The 20,935-nt window shown below is 38.0% G+C and overlaps 4 non-coding genes across 4 annotated transcripts; all 4 read left to right on the forward strand.

Annotated features, from left to right (window-relative positions):
• Nucleotides 1-629: 629 nt before the first annotated feature.
• On the forward strand, nt 630-793 carry LOC135001809 (U1 spliceosomal RNA). The gene has a single exon (XR_010203138.1). It is a non-coding gene; the product is annotated as a U1 spliceosomal RNA (small nuclear RNA).
• A 152-nt stretch (nt 794-945) lies between these two features.
• Nucleotides 946-1,108, forward strand: LOC135001824 (U1 spliceosomal RNA). The gene has a single exon (XR_010203153.1). It is a non-coding gene; the product is annotated as a U1 spliceosomal RNA (small nuclear RNA).
• Nucleotides 1,109-1,782: 674 nt separating this feature from the next.
• On the forward strand, nt 1,783-1,946 carry LOC135001815 (U1 spliceosomal RNA). Its single transcript, XR_010203144.1, has one exon. It is a non-coding gene; the product is annotated as a U1 spliceosomal RNA (small nuclear RNA).
• Nucleotides 1,947-2,098: 152 nt separating this feature from the next.
• Nucleotides 2,099-2,261, forward strand: LOC135001754 (U1 spliceosomal RNA). The gene has a single exon (XR_010203088.1). It is a non-coding gene; the product is annotated as a U1 spliceosomal RNA (small nuclear RNA).
• The last annotated feature ends 18,674 nt before the right edge of the window (nt 2,262-20,935 follow it).

Here is a 20,935-nt window from a genome sequence, read left to right on the forward strand (position 1 = left end):
CACTTCTCTTTTCTTCAGCAGCTCCCTTCTATGCCCTTGCGCACTATCCTGACTTCTCCTCCTTTCTGCTTACTTTGTGCCTTCCAACGCACAATGCGAACTACAGGTAGTGCTGCAGGGCCCACAACCTTTTACTTGCCTTACAGAGCAGCTCTGGAGCTGTTACAGTGCCCAGCTGCTGCAAGAAATCAGCTTGAATGCTTCAGGGGCTGGGGCATAGCCAACATGAGCCCCACACCGAAGGAGGGTGGAGGTGTTTAATGCAAACTAGGGGTCAGCCAAGTGCCGCAAAAGGCCACCATGCCCTGCACGCCCCTTTTCTCTTTTCATATGCAGACGAGGGTTGAAGCCAACTTTGACCCACTGCTTGGATGACATCACCATATGCAAATCTATCTGCTGCAGGCCTTCCCCCAGGAATGCTTGCACTAGTTGTTGCATTTGGTTTGTTGTTTGGGGGTGCTTCAGTATTAGGCAGCCTTCTGCCCTCCCATGTTCATCTGAAAATATGTGTTCTCCCTGCAGTTGTTGTCCCCAGATGAGAGTTCCCTTGTGCTGCCTCAGTTGAATCTCCTTTACTTGACAGAGATGTGCCTGAGCAGCGGCCCTCCCCAGCCATATCCCAAATCATACTTATTTTGCATAGGAGATACCATTGTTATGAAGATTGTTCTCCCAGGGTGCGGTTCATTCATTGCACTCTGGGTATGCTGACCCCTGTGATTTCCCCAAATGTGGGAAACTCGACTGCATTATTTGTGGTAGTGGTGGACTGTGTTTGTGCTTTCCTCTGGTCAGCTCTGGTAAAAGTCAAATTTCTTTGTCTCAGATCTTCCTCTAGCCTTGTTCTTCTTTCGAGAGTTCCTTTGTGCTGCCTCAGTTGGATCTCCTTCACTTGACAGGGGGGTGTCCGAGCAGCGACCCTCCCCAGCTCTAGCCCAACTCCTACTTACCTGCCAGGTGAGATACTATGATCATGAAGGTGCTTCTCCCAGGGCAAGGCTCACCCATTGCACTCTGGGTGTGCTGCCCCTGCAATTTCCCCAAATGTGGGAAACTTGACTGCATAATTTGTGTTTCCCCTGGTCGGCTCTCGTATAATTCAGATCTCTTTGTCTCAGGTCTCTCTCCAGCCTAGTTTGCTGTCTGTTTCCACTTCTCTTTTCTTGAGCCCCTCCCTTCTATACCCTTGTGCACTATCCTGACTTCTCCTCCCGTCTGCTTACTTTGTGCCTTCCAATGCACAATGCAAACTACAGGTAGTGCTGCAGGGCCCACACCCTTTTACTTGCCTTACAGAGCAGCTCTGGAGCTGTTACAGTGCCCAGCTGCTGCAAGAAATCAGCTTGAATGCTTCATGGGATGGGGCATGGCCAACATGAGCCCCACACCAAAGGAGGGTGGGGGTGTTTAATGCGATCTAGGGGTCATCCAAGCAGCGCAAAAGGCCGCCATGCCCTGCACGCCCCTTTTCTCTTTTCATATGCAGATGAGGGTTGAAGCCAACTTTGACCCACTGCTTGGATAACATCACCATATGCAAATCCATCTGCTGCAGGCCTTCCCCCAGGAATGCTTGCACTAGTTGTTGCATTTGGTTTGTTGTTTGGGGGTGCTTCAGTATTAGGCAGCCTTCTGCCCTCCCATGTTCATCTGAAAATATGTGTTCTCCCTGCAGTTGTTGTCCCCAGATGAGAGTTCCCTTGTGCTGCCTCAGTTGAATTAACTTTACTTGACAGAGATGTGCCTGAGCAGCGGCCCTCCCCAGCCCTATCCCAAATCATACTTATTTTGCATAGGAGACACCATGGTCATGAAGATTGTTCACCCAGGGTGAGGTTCATTCATTGCATTCTGGGTATGCTGACCCCTGTGATTTCCCCAAATGTGGGAAACTCGCCTGCATTATTTGTGGTAGTGGGGGACTGTGTTTGTGTTTTCCGCTGGTCAGCTCTGGTAAAAGTCAGATTTCTTTGTCTCAGATCTTCCTCTAGCCTTGTTCTTCTTTCGAGAGTTCCATTGTGCTGCCTCAGTTGGATCTCCTTCACTTGACAGGGGGGTGCCCGAGCAGCGACCCTCCCCAGCTCTAGCCCAACTCCTACTTACCTGCCAGGTGAGATACTATGATCTTGAAGGTGCTTCTCCCAGGGCAAGGCTCACCCATTGCACTCTGGCTGTGCTGCCCCTGCGATTTCCCCAAATGTGGGAAACTTGACTGCATAATTTGTGTTTCCCCTGGTCGGCTCTCGTATAATTCAGATCTCTTTGTCTCTCTCCAGCCTAGTTTGCTGTCTGTTTCCACTTCTCTTTTCTTGAGCCGCTCCCTTCTATGCCCTTGCGCACTATCCTGACTTCTCCCGTCTGATTACTTTGTGCCTTCCAACGCACAATGCGAACTACAGGTAGTGCTGCAGGGCCCACACCCTTTTATTTGCCTTACAGAGCAGCTCTGGAGCTGTTACAGTGCCCAGCTGCTGCAAGAAATCAGCTTGAATGCTTCAGGGGCTGGGGCATAGTCAACATGAGCCCCACACCGAAGGAGGGTGGAGGTGTTTAATGCGAACTAGGGGTCATCCAAGCGCCGCAAAAGGCCGCCATGCCCTGCATAACCCTTTTCTCTTTTCATATGCAGATGAGGGTTCCAGCCAACTTTGGCCCACTGCTTGGATGACATCACCGTATGCAAATTCGTCTCCTGCAGACCTTCCCCCAGGAATGCTTGTACTAGTTATTGCATATGGTTTGATATTTGATGGTGCTTCAGTATTAGGCAGCCTTCCGCCCTCCCATGTTCATCTGAAAAGATGTGGTCTCCCTGCAGTTGTTGTCCCCAGACGAGAGTTCCCTTGTGCTTCCTCAGTTGAATCTCCTTAACTTGACGGGGGAGGGGCTGCCCGAGCAGCCACCCTCCCCAGCCCTATCCCAACTCATACTTATTTTGCATATGAGATCTCTATATCATGAAGATTGTTCTCACAGGGTGAGGTTCATCCATTATATTTTAAAATAGGAAGGTTCAAATTACATATTTGAATTGCATCTATGTGCTGGATTCAAATGTCCCCCCCCCCTTCCTTTCTCAATTGTGCCCGTCAGCAGCTATTCTAAGGTTGCTGCCAATGGGTGTGACACATTAATTTCTTCTGTGGGGTACACTGGACTCCACAAGGATTCACATTGGGGTGTAGAGTAGGATCTTGATCTGAGGCACCAACCGGCTCAAAGCTTTTGACTGTTCCCAAGATGCTCAGCGCATTCTCCTCTATAACCCCGCTTCCATGAACAGGGAGCTCAGTTTGTAGTTGTTGCCTTCAGTAGCAGGCCACTTAACAGGGGCCTGCCTCAAGCAGCCTATTCTTAGCTATTAATTTTGACAAGAAAAGAAGAACTTTTTTTATGAGAATCTACAAGGGCTGCAGCAGGCTAGGTCTAATAGACATCTTTACTGCAGCTTCATCACTCCCAGCGGCACTGTATACTCCCGTGCCCTGGTTGCTGGGTCACTGCAGCGGAGGCTCCGGTTTCTTCCTAAGGTCAGTCACACACAATGTAACACCCCGGTATAACAAGTGTGTAAACTATGTGGAACAGGTCAGGGATACCTTGATGGACTATTCCTCCTTCAGCAGCAGCTCTTCTCTATTCCTGGCAGAGAGGCAAGGTTTCCCCAGACACAAAGAAAGGCAGGCAGGGCTTTGTATGAAAGAATAAATGGTTTACCACATAACTCAGAAAAGGAACTGATTACAGTAGGGAAGGGAAAGATTTGATTCAAGCAACTTAAACACAGACACCATATACACTTTAAGTCATTACACAAATGGTAATATAACTAAATCTGAGATTAATACTATGTTGCTTAGTAATAGAAATCAACTTATGCAGACAATATTTAAGTCCCAGATAACATTGGTGTCACTGCAGGGAGTCTCTATGTGCACGTTGGGGCCCGGTTATGTTGTTACATAGTTATATGCAGCTATTGTCTCCTTTAGCTGTGAACAAAATATTGTAGCTCTGTGTAGTAAAGATGATTGTTTAAAACAAACTGGAGCTGCTTCCCATGTAAATCGCTGCATAGGTATAGTAAATATAGGATAATGTCCTTTGCAGTGGAGTAGGTTTCAGTATAAATATGACTTTTATCTTGCAGGTGGTCAAAACTGGTTCCTTGAATAGGTTGCTCACAGTTTCTAGAACTGGATGCTATATTATTCATGCCTAACATTGAAGCATTCTTTCGGATAATCTGGACACTGGAGATGGGCATTTCTATCATTATTTGGCTAGCCTTATTTTTTTCATGTTCCTCTCTTACAGATAATTCTGTTATCATTCTTCCCTTTTGTTTGGCTATCCCAGGTTGAAGGCCTTGTTTCTCCTGGAGCTTGTCAGTTTGAAACTCTCCTTGGAGTGCTGCTACGAGCTCCTCACAGCAGTTCCGCAACACATTCATGCCCACTATCACTGGAGGCAATCCATCATCTTGGGCAGTGGTGATGATGAAGCCTTGCTGTGGTAGCACTGTTCGTCCGATTTGAATTTCAGCTTCCGAGTATCCTTTGCAAGGGATGCAGTGCCCATTGCTTGCAATCGGGTTTATCAATGTGGAAGTTGACGGAAACATCTGTTCCTCAGTCCAATGCTGCTCAAACTGTGTTGCTTGTATTGTGGTCACTTGTGATCCAGTGTCTAAGAGAGCGGGCATTGAGACTCCATTGATGCAAACTTGAACCACCGGGCTTTGGCTAACATAACGGGTTAACCACATGAATTTGGAGTTTAAATGATCTGGCTGCTCAAATTCTCTCTTAATTTGTCCGCTTCCTTCACAGCTTTGAAAAATGGGTCGCCTTTGGGAGGCAAAGTGGTTGGAAAAAAGTGTCTCCCTGTTTCTATGTAGGTCCCATTGGGAACTGTTCAGTGGTCTCCTCTCCTGGCACCATTCCATTTCTTCATGGAGCAGTGCCTGCTGTCTCTTCAGAATCTGCAGGTCTCTGCGCATCTCTGTCACACCACGTGTCAGTTCAGCCAGCAGACTTCGTAACTCACTAGAAGAGTCAAATATGCATGTCTTTGAACATGGCACTGTCACTCCTTTTACTGTAGGTGGGTAAGTAGCTCCTTTAAAACTTGACTCCTGGGCATCAGAATTCTCTTGATACCGTGGCATCTCTGGAATAGACTCTTGTGGAACAGCCCCTGAAGTAAGACTGGAGCCTAGAACTTTAATCGCAGCCTCTTTAAAATCCAGGAATGTGCTTCCAGGCTTCTGCAATCTCAATAGTCGCAGCTGAGTTTTACAAATTCGCCCCTTGCACCTTCAGTGAACTGGTCCAATAACATTTTCTCTTTGTCATGCACTTGCTCAGGGTCTGCTTGCTGAACATCTCTGAGTGCTTCCTGCAAGCTGAGGGCATAGCCCCGTAGTGACTCTCCTGGTTGTTGCTTTCGAGCAAAGAAGTGCATTTTAAGTTCTGACACTGTCCTTGTGTCAAATGTGGTAGCAAGCCTGTTGAGGATCTGGTCCACAGTCTTCTTCTCTTCAGTAGGCCAGGAAGTAACCTCTCTAAGTGCAAGCCCTTTCAACTGTCCCATCAAGATCTCCACCTTTTGCTGCTCTTTCAGCGGGTACAGACGAAACAAAGACTGCAGTAGTATCCTCATCAGTTTATTTTTGTCAATTACCATTTTAATAATCGGGTAAAGAAAATTAAGTGGATTTTTGAAAGAAAACAATACTGTCAATATACTATTAAAACAAATTAAAATGGTAAAAGTTATTGTACTTTAAGTAAAAATAAAAGAGCAAAAATATCAATCCCAGTTTTGGATTACTTTAATTAACAAAAAAAAATGCATATAGCAGAGGATAGTTTCAATCTGCCTACCTCTGGGCTATGGACCCAGCATGCTTCCATTACAGTACTCTGCTGCACATGTAATTGCAAGAGATCCTGAAGCACTCACTCATCATGGGAAAGTACCAATGTGTTTCTTCATTGGTTGATGGAAGAAACATCTTACAAAAACTCTCCAGATTATTGACTATTTAAAGTTTTTCTTGGAAACGTTCTAGATGAATGCTTATCAGCCTTTGTCAGTATGTACTTTTGCAAAGTGTCGCTGTGGCGCAATCAGTTAGTGTGTACGGCTATTAACCAAAAGGTTGGTGGTTCAATCCCACCCAGGGACGTAATTGACCTTGTTATCAGATTTTGGTGATCTTTAAGTAGACAAGTCAAAATTGCAAACCCCCTCTTATGGTGTAGGGTACCTGGCCTTCTCTGATGTAATCAGAGTTAGATTTAATTAAGTGATTTTATAAAAAAAACAGCTAGGAAGCACAATTTAGCAGTGGGTTGCAGAGAAAAAGAAAAATGCTGGCAGAAAAATCCAATTGAGTGATTAAACAGCTCTTCATTTTCTGGCTTTATTTTTATGATAACAAATTTGTTCTCTGAAAAGTGTCCACAAAGCCAAGTATCTGATTAACATCTTTGTAGGGATGGTTTTTCACCTATTACTAAATTAAACTTGCTTCATTGGAAAGGCAGCAAGATGTATCCTCATTTCAATATCTACGGAAATAATACAGGTTGACACCATGAAACATTAACGCCACTGCATCTTTGCTGTTTTCTCATGTGGAAGTCTGTTTAATGTGAAAACAAGGTGATCTCTAATTAGCACACAGGTAAGGAATTAAGAAAATCTTTATTTAAGGGTGAAGATGTTTCTCACAAAATCGTTGCCCCAATGCATCATTGAAATCCAAGCTGGAAAGATGATTTTAATATATTACTTGAACATTTTATATTGCTCTTCTGGTGATAATGTAGTTTGTTTTTGTCAATTACCATTTTAATAATCGGGTAAAGAAAATTAAGTGGATTTTTGAAAGAAAACAATACTGTCAATATACTATTAAAACAAATTAAAATGGTAAAAGTTATTGTACTTTAAGTAAAAATAAAAGAGCAAAAATATCAATCCCAGTTTTGGATTACTTTAATTAACAAAAAAAAAAATGCATATAGCAGAGGATAGTTTCAATCTGCCTACCTCTGGGTTATGGACCCAGCATGCTTCCATTACAGTACTCTGCTGCACATGTAAGTGCAAGAGATCCTGAAGCACTCACTCATCATGGGAAAGTACCAATGTGTTTCTTCATTGGTTGATGGAAGAAACATCTTACAAAAACTCTCCACATTATTGACTTTTTAAAATGTTTCTAGGAATCGTTCTAGATGAATGCTTATTAGCCTTTGTCAGTATGGACTTTTGCAAAGTGTTGCTGTGGTGCAATCAGTTACTGCGTAAGGCTATTAACCAAAAGGTTGGTGGTTCAATCCCACCCAGGGACGTAATTGACCTTGTTATCAGATTTTGGTGATCTTTATGTAGACAAGTCAAAATTTCGAAAACCCCTGTTATGGTGTAGGGTACCTGGCCTTCTCTGATGTAATCAGAGTTAGATTTGATTCAGTGATTTTATAAAAACAGCTAGGAAGCACAATTTAGCAGTGGGTTGCAGAGAAAAAGAAATATGCTGGCAAAAAAATCCAATTGAGTGATTAAATAGCTCTTCATTTTCTGGCTTTATTTTTATGCTAACAAATTTGTTCTCTGAAAAGTGTCCACAAAGCCAAGTATCTGATTAACATCTTTGTAGGGATGGTTTTTCACCTATTACTAAATTAAACTTGCTTCATTGGAAAGGCAGCAAGGTGCATCCTCATTTCAATATCTACTGAAATAATACAGGTTGACACCAGGAAACATTAACGCCACTGCATCCTTGCTGCTTTCTCATGTGGAAGTCTGTTTAATGTGAAAACAAGGTGATATCTAATTAGCACACAGGTAAGGAATTAAGAAAATCTTTATTTAAGGGTGAAGATGTTTCTCACAAAATCGTTGCCCCAATGCATCATTGAAATTCAAGCTGGAAAGATGATTTTAATATATCATTTGTACATTTTGTATTGCTCTTCTGGTGACAATGTAGTTTGTTTTTGTCAATTACCATTTTAATAATCGGGTAAAGAAAATTAATTGGATTTTTGAAAGAAAACAATACTGTCAATATACTATTAAAACAAATTAAAATGGTAAAAGTTATTGTACTTTAAGTAAAAATAAAAGAGCAAAAATATCAATCCCAGTTTTGGATTACTTTAATTAACAAAAAAAAATGCATATAGCAGAGGATAGTTTCAATCTGCCTACCTCTGGGTTATGGACCCAGCATGCTTCCATTACAGTACTCTGCTGCACATGTAAGTGCAAGAGATCCTGAAGCACTCACTCATCATGGGAAAGTACCAATGTGTTTCTTCATTGGTTGATGGAAGAAACATCTTACAAAAACTCTCCACATTATTGACTTTTTAAAATGTTTCTAGGAATCGTTCTAGATGAATGCTTATTAGCCTTTGTCAGTATGGACTTTTGCAAAGTGTTGCTGTGGCGCAATCAGTTACTGTGTAAGGCTAATAACCAAAAGGTTGGTGGTTCAATCCCACCCAGGGACGTAATTGACCTTGTTATCAGATTTTGGTGATCTTTATGTAGACAAGTCAAAATTTCAAACCCCCTCTTATGGTGTAGGGTACCTGGCCTTCTCTGATGTAATCAGAGTTAGATTTGATTCAGTGATTTTATAAAAACAGCTAGGAAGCACAATTTAGCAGTGGGTTGCAGAGAAAAAGAAATATGCTGGCAAAAAAATCCAATTGAGTGATTAAACAGCTCTTCATTTTCTGGCTTTATTTTTATGCTAACAAATTTGTTCTCTGAAAAGTGTCCACAAAGCCAAGTTTCTGATTAACACCTTTGTAGGGATGGTTTTTCACCTATTACTAAATTAAACTTGCTTCATTGGAAAGGCTGCAAGATGCATCCTCATTTGAATATCTACTGAAATAATACAGGTTGACACCAGGAAACATTAACGCCACTGCATCCTTGCTGCTTTCTCATGTGGAAGTCTGTTTAATGTGAAAACAAGGTGATATCTAATTAGCACACAGGTAAGGAATTAAGAAAATCTTTATTTAAGGGTGAAGATGTTTCTCACAAAATCGTTGCCCCAATGCATCATTGAAATTCAAGCTGGAAATATTATTTTAATATATCACTTGTACATTTTGTATTGCTCTTCTGGTGACAATGTAGTTTGTTTTTGTCAATTACCATTTTAATAATCGGGTAAAGAAAATTAAGTGGATTTTTGAAAGAAAACAATACTGTCAATATACTATTAAAACAAATGAAAATGGTAAAAGTTATTGTACTTTAAGTAAAAATAAAAGAGCAAAAATATCAATCCCAGTTTTGGATTACTTTAATTAACAAAAAAAAACGCATATAGCAGAGGATAGTTTCAATCTGCCTACCTCTGGGCTATGGACCCAGCATGCTTCCATTCCAGTACTCTGCTGCACATGTAATTGCAAGAGATCCTGAAGTACTCACTCATCATGGGAAAGTACCAATGTGTTTCTTCATTGGTTGATGGAAGAAACATCTTACAAAAACTCTCCAGATTATTGACTACTTAAAGTTTTTCTAGGAAACGTTCTAGATGAATGCTTATTAGCCTTTGTCAGTATGTACTTTTGCAAAGTGTCGCTGTGGCGCAATCAGTTAGTGTGTACGGCTATTAACCAAAAGGTTGGTAGTTCAATCCCACCCAGGGATGTAATTGACCTTGTTATCAGATTTTGGTGATCTTTAAGTAGACAAGTCAAAATTTCAAAAACCCCTGTTATGGTATTGGGTACCTGGCCTTCTCTGATGTAATCAGAGTTAGATTTGATTCAGTGATTTTATAAAAACAGCTAGGAAGCACAATTTAGCAGTGGTTTGCAGAGAAAAAGAAATATGCTGGCAAAAAAAATCCAATTGAGTGATTTAACAGCTCTTCATTTTCTGGCTTTATTTTTATGCTAACAAATTTGTTCTCTGAAAAGTGTCCACAAAGCCAAGTATCTGATTAACATCTTTGTAGGGATGGTTTTTCACCTATTACTAAATTAAACTTGCTTCATTGGAAAGGCAGCAAGATGCATCCTCATTTCAATATCTACTGAAATAATACAGGTTGACACCAGGAAACATTAACGCCACTGCATCCTTGCTGCTTTCTCATGTGGAAGTCTGTTTAATGTGAAAACAAGGTGATATCTAATTAGCACACAGGTAAGGAATTAAGAAAATCTTTATTTAAGGGTGAAGATGTTTCTCACAAAATCGTTGCCCCAATGCATCATTGAAATTCAAGCTGGAAAGATGATTTTAATATATCACTTGTACATTTTGTATTGCTCTTCTGGTGACAATGTAGTTTGTTTTTGTCAATTACCATTTTAATAATAGGGTAAAGAAAATTAAGTGGATTTTTGAAAGAAAACAATACTGTCAATATACTATTAAAACAAATTAAAATGGTAAAAGTTATTGTACTTTAAGTAAAAATAAAAGAGCAAAAATATCAATCCCAGTTTTGGATTACTTTAATTAACAAAAAAAAATGCATATAGCAGAGGATAGTTTCAATCTGCCTACCTCTGGGTTAAGGGGCCCAGCATGCTTCCATTGCAGTACTCTGCTGCACATGTAAGTGCAAGAGAACCTGAAGCACTCACTCATCATGGGAAAGTACCAATGCGTTTCTTCATTGGTTGATGGAAGAAACATCTTACAAAAACTCTCCAGATTATTGACTTTTTAAAGTTTTCTAGGAAACGTTCTAGATGAATGCTTATTAGCCTTTGTCAGTATGTACTTTTGCAAAGTGTCTCTGTGGTGCAATCGGTTAGTGTGTTTGGTTATTAACCAAAGGGTTGGTGGTTCAATCCCACCCAGGGATGTTATTGACCTTGTCATCAGATTTTGGTGATCTTTAAGTAGACAAGTCAAAATTTCAAACCCCCTCTTATGGTGTAGGGTACCTGGCCTACTCTGATGTAATCAGAGTTAGATTTGATTAAGTGATTTTATAAAAAAACAGCTAGGAAGCACAATTTAGCAGTGGTTTGCAGAGAAAATGAAATATGCTGGCAGAAAAATCCAATTGAGTGATTAAACAGCTCTTCATTTTCTGGCTTTATTTTTATGCTAACTAATTTGTTCTCTGAAAAGTGTCCACAAAGCCAAGTATCGGATTAACATCTTTGTAGGGATGGTTTTTCACCTATTACTAAATTAAACTTGCTTCATTGGAAAGGCAGCAAGATGCATCCTCATTTCAATATCTACTGAAATAATACAGGTTGACACCAGGAAACATTAACGCCACTGCATCCTTGCTGCTTTCTCATGTGGAAGTCTGTTTAATGTGAAAACAAGGTGATATCTAATTAGCACACAGGTAAGGAATTAAGAAAATCTTTATTTAAGGGTAAGATGTTTCTCACAAAATCGTTGCCCCAATGCATCATTGAAATTCAAGCTGGAAAGATGATTTTAATATATCATTTGTACATTTTGTATTGCTCTTCTGGTGACAATGTAGTTTGTTTTTGTCAATTACCATTTTAATAATCGGGTAAAGAAAATTAATTGGATTTTTGAAAGAAAACAATACTGTCAATATACTATTAAAACAAATTAAAATGGTAAAAGTTATTGTACTTTAAGTAAAAATAAAAGAGCAAAAATATCAATCCCAGTTTTGGATTACTTTAATTAACAAAAAAAAATGCATATAGCAGAGGATAGTTTCAATCTGCCTACCTCTGGGTTATGGACCCAGCATGCTTCCATTACAGTACTCTGCTGCACATGTAAGTGCAAGAGATCCTGAAGCACTCACTCATCATGGGAAAGTACCAATGTGTTTCTTCATTGGTTGATGGAAGAAACATCTTACAAAAACTCTCCACATTATTGACTTTTTAAAATGTTTCTAGGAATCGTTCTAGATGAATGCTTATTAGCCTTTGTCAGTATGGACTTTTGCAAAGTGTTGCTGTGGCGCAATCAGTTACTGTGTAAGGCTATTAACCAAAAGGTTGGTGGTTCAATCCCACCCAGGGACGTAATTGACCTTGTTATCAGATTTTGGTGATCTTTATGTAGACAAGTCAAAATTTCAAACCCACTCTTATGGTGTAGGGTACCTGGCCTTCTCTGATGTAATCAGAGTTAGATTTGATTCAGTGATTTTATAAAAACAGCTAGGAAGCACAATTTAGCAGTGGGTTGCAGAGAAAAAGAAATATGCTGGCAAAAAAATCCAATTGAGTGATTAAACAGCTCTTCATTTTCTGGCTTTATTTTTATGCTAACAAATTTGTTCTCTGAAAAGTGTCCACAAAGCCAAGTTTCTGATTAACACCTTTGTAGGGATGGTTTTTCACCTATTACTAAATTAAACTTGCTTCATTGGAAAGGCAGCAAGATGCATCCTCATTTGAATATCTACTGAAATAATACAGGTTGACACCAGGAAACATTAACGCCACTGCATCCTTGCTGCTTTCTCATGTGGAAGTCTGTTTAATGTGAAAACAAGGTGATATCTAATTAGCACACAGGTAAGGAATTAAGAAAATCTTTATTTAAGGGTGAAGATGTTTCTCACAAAATCGTTGCCCCAATGCATCATTGAAATTCAAGCTGGAAAGATGATTTTAATATATCACTTGTACATTTTGTATTGCTCTTCTGGTGACAATGTAGTTTGTTTTTGTCAATTACCATTTTAATAATCGGGTAAAGAAAATTAAGTGGATTTTTGAAAGAAAACAATACTGTCAATATACTATTAAAACAAATGAAAATGGTAAAAGTTATTGTACTTTAAGTAAAAATAAAAGAGCAAAAATATCAATCCCAGTTTTGGATAACTTTAATTAACAAAAAAAAACGCATATAGCAGAGGATAGTTTCAATCTGCCTACCTCTGGGCTATGGACCCAGCATGCTTCCATTACAGTACTCTGCTGCACATGTAATTGCAAGAGATCCTGAAGTACTCACTCATCATGGGAAAGTACCAATGTGTTTCTTCATTGGTTGATGGAAGAAACATCTTACAAAAACTCTCCAGATTATTGACTACTTAAAGTTTTTCTAGGAAACGTTCTAGATGAATGCTTATTAGCCTTTGTCAGTATGTACTTTTGCAAAGTGTCGCTGTGGCGCAATCAGTTAGTGTGTACGGCTATTAACCAAAAGGTTGGTGGTTCAATCCCACCCAGGGATGTAATTGACCTTGTTATCAGATTTTGGTGATCTTTAAGTAGACAAGTCAAAATTTCAAAAACCCCTGTTATGGTGTAGGGTACCTGGCCTTCTCTGATGTAATCAGAGTTAGATTTTATTCAGTGATTTTATAAAAACAGCTAGGAAGCACAATTTAGCAGTGGTTTGCAGAGAAAAAGAAATATGCTGGCAAAAAAATCCAATTGAGTGATTAAACAGCTCTTCATTTTCTGGCTTTATTTTTATGCTAACAAATTTGTTCTCTGAAAAGTGTCCACAAAGCCAAGTATCTGATTAACATCTTTGTAGGGATGGTTTTTCACCTATTACTAAATTAAACTTGCTTCATTGGAAAGGCAGCAAGATGCATCCTCATTTCAATATCTACTGAAATAATACAGGTTGACACCAGGAAACATTAACGCCACTGCATCCTTGCTGCTTTCTCATGTGGAAGTCTGTTTAATGTGAAAACAAGGTGATATCTAATTAGCACACAGGTAAGGAATTAAGAAAATCTTTATTTAAGGGTGAAGATGTTTCTCACAAAATCGTTGCCCCAATGCATCATTGAAATTCAAGCTGGAAAGATGATTTTAATATATCACTTGTACATTTTGTATTGCTCTTCTGGTGACAATGTAGTTTGTTTTTGTCAATTACCATTTTAATAATAGGGTAAAGAAAATTAAGTGGATTTTTGAAAGAAAACAATACTGTCAATATACTATTAAAACAAATTAAAATGGTAAAAGTTATTGTACTTTAAGTAAAAATAAAAGAGCAAAAATATCAATCCCAGTTTTGGATTACTTTAACAAAAAAAAAATGCATATAGCAGAGGATAGTTTCAATCTGCCTACCTCTGGGTTAAGGGGCCCAGCATGCTTCCATTGCAGTACTCTGCTGCACATGTAAGTGCAAGAGATCCTGAAGCACTCACTCATCATGGGAAAGTACCAATGCGTTTCTTCATTGGTTGATGGAAGAAACATCTTACAAAAACTCTCCAGATTATTGACTTTTTAAAGTTTTCTAGGAAACGTTCTAGATGAATGCTTATTAGCCTTTGTCAGTATGTACTTTTGCAAAGTGTCTCTGTGGTGCAATCGGTTAGTGTGTTTGGTTATTAACCAAAGGGTTGGTGGTTCAATCCCACCCAGGGATGTTATTGACCTTGTCATCAGATTTTGGTGATCTTTAAGTAGACAAGTCAAAATTTCAAACCCCCTCTTATGGTGTAGGGTACCTGGCCTACTCTGATGTAATCAGAGTTAGATTTGATTAAGTGATTTTATCAAAAAACAGCTAGGAAGCACAATTTAGCAGTGGTTTGCAGAGAAAATGAAATATGCTGGCAGAAAAATCCAATTGAGTGATTAAACAGCTCTTCATTTTCTGGCTTTATTTTTATGCTAACTAATTTGTTCTCTAAAAAGTGTCCACAAAGCCAAGTATCGGATTAACATCTTTGTAGGGATGGTTTTTCACCTATTACTAAATTAAACTTGCTTCATTGGAAAGGCAGCAAGATGCATCCTCATTTCAATATCTACTGAAATAATACAGGTTGACACCAGGAAACATTAACGCCACTGCATCCTTGCTGCTTTCTCATGTGGAAGTCTGTTTAATGTGAAAACAAGGTGATATCTAATTAGCACACAGGTAAGGAATTAAGAAAATCTTTATTTAAGGGTAAGATGTTTCTCACAAAATCGTTGCCCCAATGCATCATTGAAATTCAAGCTGGAAAGATGATTTTAATATATCACTTGTACATTTTGTATTGCTCTTCTGGTGACAATGTAGTTTGTTTTTGTCAATTACCATTTTAATAATCGGGTAAAGAAAATTAAGTGGATTTTTGAAAGAAAACAATACTGTCAATATACTATTAAAACAAATTAAAATGGTAAAAGTTATTGTACTTTAAGTAAAAATAAAAGAGCAAAAATATCAATACCAGTTTTGGATTACTTTAATTAACAAAAAAAATGCATATAGCAGAGGATAGTTTCAATCTGCCTACCTCTGGGTTATGGACCCAGCATGCTTCCATTACAGTCCTCTGCTGCACATGTAAGTGCAAGAGATCCTGAAGCACTCACTCATCATGGGAAAGTACCAATGTGTTTCTTCATTGGTTGATGGAAGAAACATCTTACAAAAACTCTCCACATTATTGACTTTTTAAAATGTTTCTAGGAATCGTTCTAGATGAATGCTTATTAGCCTTTGTCAGTATGGACTTTTGCAAAGTGTTGCTGTGGCGCAATCAGTTACTGTGTAAGGCTATTAACCAAAAGGTTGGTGGTTCAATCCCACCCAGGGATGTAATTGACCTTGTTATCAGATTTTGGTGATCTTTATGTAGACAAGTCAAAATTTCGAAAACCCCTGTTATGGTGTAGGGTACCTGGCCTTCTCTGATGTAATCAGAGTTAGATTTGATTCAGTGATTTTATAAAAACAGCTAGGAAGCACAATTTAGCAGTGGGTTGCAGAGAAAAAGAAATATGCTGGCAAAAAAATCCAATTGAGTGATTAAATAGCTCTTCATTTTCTGGCTTTATTTTTATGCTAACAAATTTGTTCTCTGAAAAGTGTCCACAAAGCCAAGTATCTGATTAACATCTTTGTAGGGATGGTTTTTCACCTATTACTAAATTAAACTTGCTTCATTGGAAAGGCAGCAAGATGCATCCTCATTTCAATATCTACTGAAATAATACAGGTTGACACCAGGAAACATTAACGCCACTGCATCCTTGCTGCTTTCTCATGTGGAAGTCTGTTTAATGTGAAAACAAGGTGATATCTAATTAGCACACAGGTAAGGAATTAAGAAAATCTTTATTTAAGGGTAAGATGTTTCTCACAAAATCGTTGCCCCAATGCATCATTGAAATTCAAGCTGGAAAGATGATTTTAATATATCACTTGTACATTTTGTATTGCTCTTCTGGTGACAATGTAGTTTGTTTTTGTCAATTACCATTTTAATAATCGGGTAAAGAAAATTAAGTGGATTTTTGAAAGAAAACAATACTGTCAATATACTATTAAAACAATTTAAAATGGTAAAAGTTATTGTACTTTAAGTAAAAATAAAAGAGCAAAAATATCAATACCAGTTTTGGATTACTTTAATTAACAAAAAAAATGCATATAGCAGAGGATAGTTTCAATCTGCCTACCTCTGGGTTATGGACCCAGCATGCTTCCATTACAGTCCTCTGCTGCACATGTAAGTGCAAGAGATCCTGAAGCACTCACTCATCATGGGAAAGTACCAATGTGTTTCTTCATTGGTTGATGGAAGAAACATCTTACAAAAACTCTCCACATTATTGACTTTTTAAAATGTTTCTAGGAATCGTTCTAGATGAATGCTTATTAGCCTTTGTCAGTATGGACTTTTGCAAAGTGTTGCTGTGGCGCAATCAGTTACTGTGTAAGGCTATTAACCAAAAGGTTGGTGGTTTAATCCCACCCAGGGATGTAATTGACCTTGTTATCAGATTTTGGTGATCTTTATGTAGACAAGTCAAAATTTCGAAAACCCCTGTTATGGTGTAGGGTACCTGGCCTTCTCTGATGTAATCAGAGTTAGATTTGATTCAGTGATTTTATAAAAACAGCTAGGAAGCACAATTTAGCAGTGGGTTGCAGAGAAAAAGAAATATGCTGGCAAAAAAATCCAATTGAGTGATTAAATAGCTCTTCATTTTCTGGCTTTATTTTTATGCTAACAAATTTGTTCTCTGAAAAGTGTCCACAAAGCCAAGTATCTGATTAACATCTTTGTAGGGATGGTTTTTCACCTATTACTAAATTAAACTTGCTTCATTGGAAAGGCAGCAAGATGCATCCTCATTTCAATATCTACTGAAATAATACAGGTTGACACCAGGAAACATTAACGCCACTGCATCCTTGCTGCTTTCTCATGTGGAAGTCTGTTTAATGTGAAAACAAGGTGATATCTAATTAGCACACAGGTAAGGAATTAAGAAAATCTTTATTTAAGGGTAAGATGTTTCTCACAAAATCATTGCCCCAATGCATCATTGAAATTCAAGCTGGAAAGATGATTTTAATATATCACTTGTACATTTTGTATTGCTCTTCTGGTGACAATGTAGTTTGTTTTTGTCAATTACCATTTTAATAATCGGGTAAAGAAAATTAAGTGGATTTTTGAAAGAAAACAATACTGTCAATATACTATTAAAACAAATTAAAATGGTAAAAGTTATTGTACTTTAAGTAAAAATAAAAGAGCAAAAATATCAATACCAGTTTTGGATTACTTTAATTAACAAAAAAAATGCATATAGCAGAGGATAGTTTCAATCTGCCTACCTCTGGGTTATGGACCCAGCATGCTTCCATTACAGTCCTCTGCTGCACATGTAAGTGCAAGAGATCCTGAAGCACTCACTCATCATGGGAAAGTACCAATGTGTTTCTTCATTGGTTGATGGAAGAAACATCTTACAAAAACTCTCCACATTATTGACTTTTTAAAATGTTTCTAGGAATCGTTCTAGATGAATGCTTATTAGCCTTTGTCAGTATGGACTTTTGCAAAGTGTTGCTGTGGCGCAATCAGTTACTGTGTAAGGCTATTAACCAAAAGGTTGGTGGTTCAATCCCACCCAGGGATGTAATTGACCTTGTTATCAGATTTTGGTGATCTTTATGTAGACAAGTCAAAATTTCGAAAACCCCTGTTATGGTGTAGGGTACCTGGCCTTCTCTGATGTAATCAGAGTTAGATTTGATTCAGTGATTTTATAAAAACAGCTAGGAAGCACAATTTAGCAGTGGGTTGCAGAGAAAAAGAAATATGCTGGCAAAAAAATCCAATTGAGTGATTAAATAGCTCTTCATTTTCTGGCTTTATTTTTATGCTAACAAATTTGTTCTCTGAAAAGTGTCCACAAAGCCAAGTATCTGATTAACATCTTTGTAGGGATGGTTTTTCACCTATTACTAAATTAAACTTGCTTCATTGGAAAGGCAGCAAGATGCATCCTCATTTCAATATCTACTGAAATAATACAGGTTGACACCAGGAAACATTAACGCCACTGCATCCTTGCTGCTTTCTCATGTGGAAGTCTGTTTAATGTGAAAACAAGGTGATATCTAATTAGCACACAGGTAAGGAATTAAGAAAATCTTTATTTAAGGGTGAAGATGTTTCTCACAAAATCGTTGCCCCAATGCATCATTGAAATTCAAGCTGGAAAGATGATTTTAATATATCATTTGTACATTTTGTATTGCTCTTCTGGTGACAATGTAGTTTGTTTTTGTCAATTACCATTTTAATAATCGGGTAAAGAAAATTAATTGGATTTTTGAAAGAAAACAATACTGTCAATATACTATTAAAACAAATTAAAATGGTAAAAGTTATTGTACTTTAAGTAAAAATAAAAGAGCAAAAATATCAATCCCAGTTTTGGATTACTTTAATTAACAAAAAAAATGCATATAGCAGAGGATAGTTTCAATCTGCCTACCTCTGGGTTATGGACCCAGCATGCTTCCATTACAGTACTCTGCTGCACATGTAAGTGCAAGAGATCCTGAAGCACTCACTCATCATGGGAAAGTACCAATGTGTTTCTTCATTGGTTGATGGAAGAAACATCTTACAAAAACTCTCCACATTATTGACTTTTTAAAATGTTTCTAGGAATCGTTCTAGATGAATGCTTATTAGCCTTTGTCAGTATGGACTTTCGCAAAGTGTTGCTGTGGCGCAATCAGTTACTGAGTAAGACTATTAACCAAAAGGTTGGTGGTTCAATCCCACCCAGGGACGTAATTGACCTTGTTATCAGATTTTGGTGATCTTTATGTAGACAAGTCAAAATTTCAAACCCCCTCTTATGGTGTAGGGTACCTGGCCTTCTCTGATGTAATCAGAGTTAGATTTGATTCAGTGATTTTATAAAAACAGCTAGGAAGCACAATTTAGCAGTGGTTTGCAGAGAAAAAGAAATATGCTGGCAAAAAAATCCAATTGAGTGATTAAACAGCTCTTCATTTTCTGGCTTTATTTTTATGCTAACAAATTTGTTCTCTGAAAAGTGTCCACAAAGCCAAGTTTCTGATTAACACCTTTGTAGGGATGGTTTTTCACCTATTACTAAATTAAACTTGCTTCATTGGAAAGGCAGCAAGATGCATCCTCATTTGAATATCTACTGAAATAATACAGGTTGACACCAGGAAACATTAACACCACTGCATCCTTGCTGCTTTCTCATGTGGAAGTCTGTTTAATGTGAAAACAAGGTGATATCTAATTAGCACACAGGTAAGGAATTAAGAAAATCTTTATTTAAGGGTGAAGATGTTTCTCACAAAATCGTTGCCCCAATGCATCATTGAAATTCAAGCTGGAAAGATGATTTTAATATAACACTTGTACATTTTGTATTGCTCTTCTGGTGACAATGTAGTTTGTTTTTGTCAATTACCATTTTAATAATCGGGTAAAGAAAATTAAGTGGATTTTTGAAAGAAAACAATACTGTCAATATACTATTAAAACAAATGAAAATGGTAAAAGTTATTGTACTTTAAGTAAAAATAAAAGAGCAAAAATATCAATCCCAGTTTTGGATTACTTTAATTAACAAAAAAAAACGCATATAGCAGAGGATAGTTTCAATCTGCCTACCACTGGGCTATGGACCCAGCATGCTTCCATTACAGTACTCTGCTGCACATGTAATTGCAAGAGATCCTGAAGTACTTACTCATCATGGGAAAGTACCAATGTGTTTCTTCATTGGTTGATGGAAGAAACATCTTACAAAAACTCTCCAGATTATTGACTATTTAAAGTTTTTCTAGGAAACGTTCTAGATGAATGCTTATTAGCCTTTGTCAGTATGTACTTTTGCAAAGTGTCGCTGTGGCGCAATCAGTTAGTGTGTACGGCTATTAACCAAAAGGTTGGTGGTTCAATCCCACCCAGGGATGTAATTGACCTTGTTATCAGATTTTGGTGATCTTTAAGTAGACAAGTCAAAATTTCAAAAACCCCTGTTATGGTGTAGGGTACCTGGCCTTCTCTGATGTAATCAGAGTTAGATTTGATTCAGTGATTTTATAAAAACAGCTAGGAAGCACAATTTAGCAGTGGTTTGCAGAGAAAAAGAAATATGCTGGCAAAAAAATCCAATTGAGTGATTAAATAGCTCTTCATTTTCTGGCTTTATTTTTATGCTAACAAATTTGTTCTCTGAAAAGTGTCCACAAAGCCAAGTATCTGATTAACATCTTTGTAGGGATGGTTTTTCACCTATTACTAAATTAAACTTGCTTCATTGGAAAGGCAGCAAGATGCATCCTCATTTCAATATCTACTGAAATAATACAGGTTGACACCAGGAAACATTAACGCCACTGCATCCTTGCTGCTTTCTCATGTGGAAGTCTGTTTAATGTGAAAACAAGGTGATATCTAATTAGCACACAGGTAAGGAATTAAGAAAATCTTTATTTAAGGGTGAAGATGTTTCTCACAAAATCGTTGCCCCAATGCATCATTGAAATTCAAGCTGGAAAGATGATTTTAATATATCATTTGTACATTTTGTATTGCTCTTCTGGTGACAATGTAGTTTGTTTTTGTCAATTACCATTTTAATAATCGGGTAAAGAAAATTAATTGGATTTTTGAAAG

The sequence above is a fragment of the Pseudophryne corroboree genome, unplaced genomic scaffold, assembly GCF_028390025.1.
Source record: "Pseudophryne corroboree isolate aPseCor3 unplaced genomic scaffold, aPseCor3.hap2 scaffold_1677, whole genome shotgun sequence".
Taxonomy (NCBI): domain Eukaryota; kingdom Metazoa; phylum Chordata; class Amphibia; order Anura; family Myobatrachidae; genus Pseudophryne; species Pseudophryne corroboree.